The sequence below is a fragment of the Vigna unguiculata genome, unplaced genomic scaffold (assembly GCF_037176805.1).
Source record: "Vigna unguiculata cultivar grain cowpea cultivar isolate G323 ecotype 2 unplaced genomic scaffold, ASM3717680v1 ptg000245l, whole genome shotgun sequence".
In the NCBI taxonomy this organism is placed as follows: Eukaryota; Viridiplantae; Streptophyta; class Magnoliopsida; order Fabales; family Fabaceae; genus Vigna; species Vigna unguiculata.
This window is the reverse complement of record NW_028196881.1, coordinates 28714-32961: the sequence shown is the minus strand read 5'-3', so window position 1 is coordinate 32961 and position 4248 is coordinate 28714. Positions and strand designations below refer to the sequence as shown.

General features: G+C 30.4%; 2 non-coding genes across 2 annotated transcripts; both read right to left on the bottom strand.

Moving 5' to 3' along the window:
- Positions 1-2621: 2621 nt before the first annotated feature.
- TRNAW-CCA (transfer RNA tryptophan (anticodon CCA)) lies at positions 2622-2695 on the bottom strand. Its single transcript has one exon. It is a non-coding gene; the product is annotated as a tRNA-Trp (tRNA).
- Positions 2696-2860: 165 nt separating this feature from the next.
- On the bottom strand, positions 2861-2934 carry TRNAP-UGG (transfer RNA proline (anticodon UGG)). Its single transcript has one exon. It is a non-coding gene; the product is annotated as a tRNA-Pro (tRNA).
- Between the last annotated feature and the right edge of the window lie 1314 nt (positions 2935-4248).

The window sequence follows — 4248 nt, the reverse complement described above, 5'->3', positions numbered from 1 at the left end:
TTCCTATTCCTTCTTGTTTGTGTTGAAATAGAAATATTCTAAAAATATCAATAAAATACTATTTTTGAATCCCTTCCTGAAAAATCCTATATCTTAGTTTCTCTTTTTTCCAACTTAGAATCTTTCTGCCAGATAATCTTTTATGGTATATAAATAATATGTAAAATAATATGTAGTGAACAAATAAAAAAAAAAGAATGAAATGGAATTTTTTGAAACATCGGAAGAAGTAGTCATTTATATGAAAAAAAATTAGAATTCTTAAGAACTCAAGGGGGATCCACTTGCATTCGTCAAAGAAAGAGTGGATCCCTGTTCAGTTCTTACACTTTCATTTCAAAAACCCAAATAGAATACGATTACTACAGAGATGAGCCCAATCCGGAATATGAACCATAAAAGAAAATACCAATTAAACCGATCACAGTAATACCAGTTACAGTACCTATTATCCAAAGAGGAATTCTTCCAGTAGTATCGGCCATTTATCCCACTTTCCTCCACATTTAATCACGTAGTCAGTCATGCTAAAGACATTAACAAACAGTCATAGATAATTATGAAATGATATCCTTCCGAATGGGATAAAAGAATTCTTAATATATATATTATTGACTATTCCTATTTCTTCTATTAATTCTAATTAATTGAAGAAATAATTTGAAAATAAAACAGCAAGTACAAAAATAAGTAATAACCCCCAGTAGAGACTGGTACGATTCAATTCAACATTTTGTTCATTTGGGTTTGATTGTGTCATAGCTCTATAATTCAAATTAAGTTTATCGTTGGATGAATTGCATTGCTGATATTGATCCCAAAAAAGAAACAGTGGGTACCGCTAGTCCGTGAACAGCTAGCCATCGTACTGTAAAAATTGGATAGGTCCTATCTATAGTCATTGGAGCCTCCTAAAAAGATCTACTAAATTCATCAAGTTGTTCCAAAGGATCAAAACGGCCAGTTATTAATGGAATTCCTTGTCGGTTCTCTGTAAAATACTCGTTTGGGCGGGGACTTCCAAATACATCGTAAGCTAGACCTGTACTGACAAATAACCAACCTGCAATGAATAGGGAGGGTATAGTAATGCTATGAATAATCCAGTATCGGATACTGGTAATAATATCAGCAAAAGAACGTTCTCCTGTGCTTCCAGACATCTTGAACTCCACATATTCTTGTACAGTCAAAAGGGGGGGATCGAGTCCATAAAAGACGAGATCAGTAAGGCGAAATTTACTGAAATAGAATCCTTGTTAGATCGTCCATTTTGTACCAACGGTGTCTTTTGAGTATACCGAATCAGTATAGCTATCCTTCTTCTAACAGAGCAATGAAATTTCACAATCAGTGTAAAATTTTAGTACTAGATTTTTTTCTTCTTTTTTCATTGATTGTCTCTATGTAGTCAAAAATCCGATAGAAAATTTTGCAAAGTTTGGGTATATAAAAATTTTTTTTATATTAAATTTTTAGAGTAATAGTATAAAAGGAAGGTTCTTAACATTTCAAATTATTAGTTTTGGATTAGAAACTAAAGATCCATTAAAATCGGAATATGAGAAAAGGGTTTCTAATAATTAATAAAGTAGATAATTCATAAAGTAGATTTTCTATTTTAATAATTCAATTATTGCCAAATCAATAAATATATTTTTTGTGGTTGTTGAAGATCTTTTTTTCTATTTTCTTCTACATTAATTCAAAGTGAAATAAAATGAAATAACAGAGTTATTATTCTTTGTTTGAATATTCATAATTTTTCTTTTCTTTTTCCAATATAAACAGAATTCTATTGGATATCTATAGAATAATACTAAATATTTTCATTAGATCAGTTTACTTAATTCCTGAGTTGATTAAGAAGTATGTTGATTTGAAATCACAGGATGGGTAGATGTAACAGATGAGGAATTTATTTCTAAATTATGTTACTCTATTTCTTTTTTTTTTTTTCGTCTCTAATAATTGAATTTATTGAGGAATTGCCAATTTTGAATTGTATCTTTCAAGTAGGATTTTTTATCTTCTTTTTTCTCTCAAAAATGGAAATTTAGGGAAGTGCTTTATAAACATATGTATAAAAAGAACGAACATATTTCATTTAGTTTCTATATGCCCACTATCACTAGTTATTTCGGTTTTTTACTATCGGTTTTAATTATAACCTCGTCTCTATTTATTGGTCTTAGTAAAATACGACTTATTTGATTTGTAATTTTGAGAGGAATAGTAAATTTTGGTATAAGACATTCTAGAATTCCTTACTATGTCAATTTACAATTCTCGATCGTTGAGATTTATGATCAATACAGATTTATGTTTAAGGCTAGATATTATATTACCTTTCTTTTTACTTTTCGAACAAATAAAAATGATTGAAGTTTTTCTATTTGGAATCGTGTTAGGTTTAATTCCTATTACTTTGGCTGGATTATTTGTAACTGCATATTTACAATACCGACGAGGTGATCAGTTGGATCTTTGATTCATTAATGTCTCTTTTTTTGTGATTCCCTATTTATTTAGTTTAATCCTAATCGACAAGGATAAAATTCAGACTTTCTTTTGAATGTTCAATTATTTCAGTGTAATTATCAGGCGAATAATACTAGAATCACGCTCTGTAGGATTTGAACCTACGACATCGGGTTTTGGAGACCCGCGTTCTGCCGAACTGAACTAAGAGCGTTTTGTTTTCATAAAATTATATGATCCAAATCCATTTTGCATATAGATATTCAGTATGTATGTTCAATTGGAATTCGTCTTCACAGGTTCCCGGTTTATTGCTCATCTCATAGAATATGGAATATTATAGAATACGGAATATCATAGAATAAGTAATTGTTAGGGATAGGGATGACAGGATTTGAACCCGTGACATTTTGTACCCAAAACAAACGCGCTACCAAGCTGCGCTACATCCCTTTTCCATTTGTTTATAGTGTTATTGTAAAGAATCTTTGTCTTGTTTTCCACATTTTTCTCTGTTGATATATATCAACAGAGAAAAAATACTTAAATAATAAAAAGAAAGGAGGATTTGAAATGCGAGATCTAAAAACATATCTTTCCGTGGCACCAGTAGTAAGTACTTTATGGTTCGGGGCTTTGGCGGGTCTATTGATAGAGATCAATCGTTTTTTTCCAGATGCATTGATATTCCCCTTTTTTTAATTTTAGTTATTGACACGGGAAGGGGTGAAGAAGATGAAAGGTCCAATTATATATTAAATATGTGTAATTAACCTACTCTTCTTTTTTTTTTTTTTAGGAAAGATAAAGACGAAAGATTAAATTGGCCTCATTGAAATTCGGAGTGACACTCGGGATCGGGATCTGGTCCAGGCTTCAATGGAATTGAATTATTAATTCAATTCCTATGAAAAAGAAAGTGAAAGCAGAAATCCATAGGTTGGGGCAACAATATCATAAAAAATACTTTAAAAAAACGAAAATACTGGCAATTTGAAACGAAATATAGTTACAGATCCTTGTATTCTTTTTGTACTAGATTCAATTAAATTGGAACGAAATCTTTCATAATTTTTCGAATTCTTCTTTTTTATCTTATCTTAGTTGTTTTCATCTTTTTCTTAGATTCTTAGATTCGAATCCGAAAAGAGTTATAAGTGAATTAAAAACCCAAAGGAGGGTCATGTCCAAGGGTAAAGATATCCGAGTAAGTGTTCTTTTGGAAGGTACTGGTTGTGATAAAAAGAGTCTAAATAAGGAATAAAGCGGTATTTCTAGATAGATTACTAACAAGAATCGACACAATACGCCTAGTCGATTGGAATTGAGAAAATGATGTCCCCGTCGTTATATAACAACATATGCTAAAGAAGAAAAAAAATACAAATCCTTTATTATAATTATATTTATTTAAATCAATGTTATTTTTGGAATAGGAATAAATAAACTATGGAAAAACCTAAGCGACTCTTTATTAAATCCAAGCGATCTTTTCGTAGACGTTTGCCCCCGATTCAATCGGGGGACCGAATTGATTATAAAAACATGGGTTTAATTTGTCGATTTATTAGTGAACAAGGAAAAATATTATCTAGACGTGTAAATAGATTGACCTTAAAACAACAACGATTAATTACTGTTGCTATAAAACAAGCTCGTATTTTATCTTCGTTACCTTTTCTTAATAACGAAAAACAATTTGAAAAAAGCGAGTCGACTGCTAAAATTACTCCTTTAAGAAAAAAAAATAGAAATTAAAAATTCGAA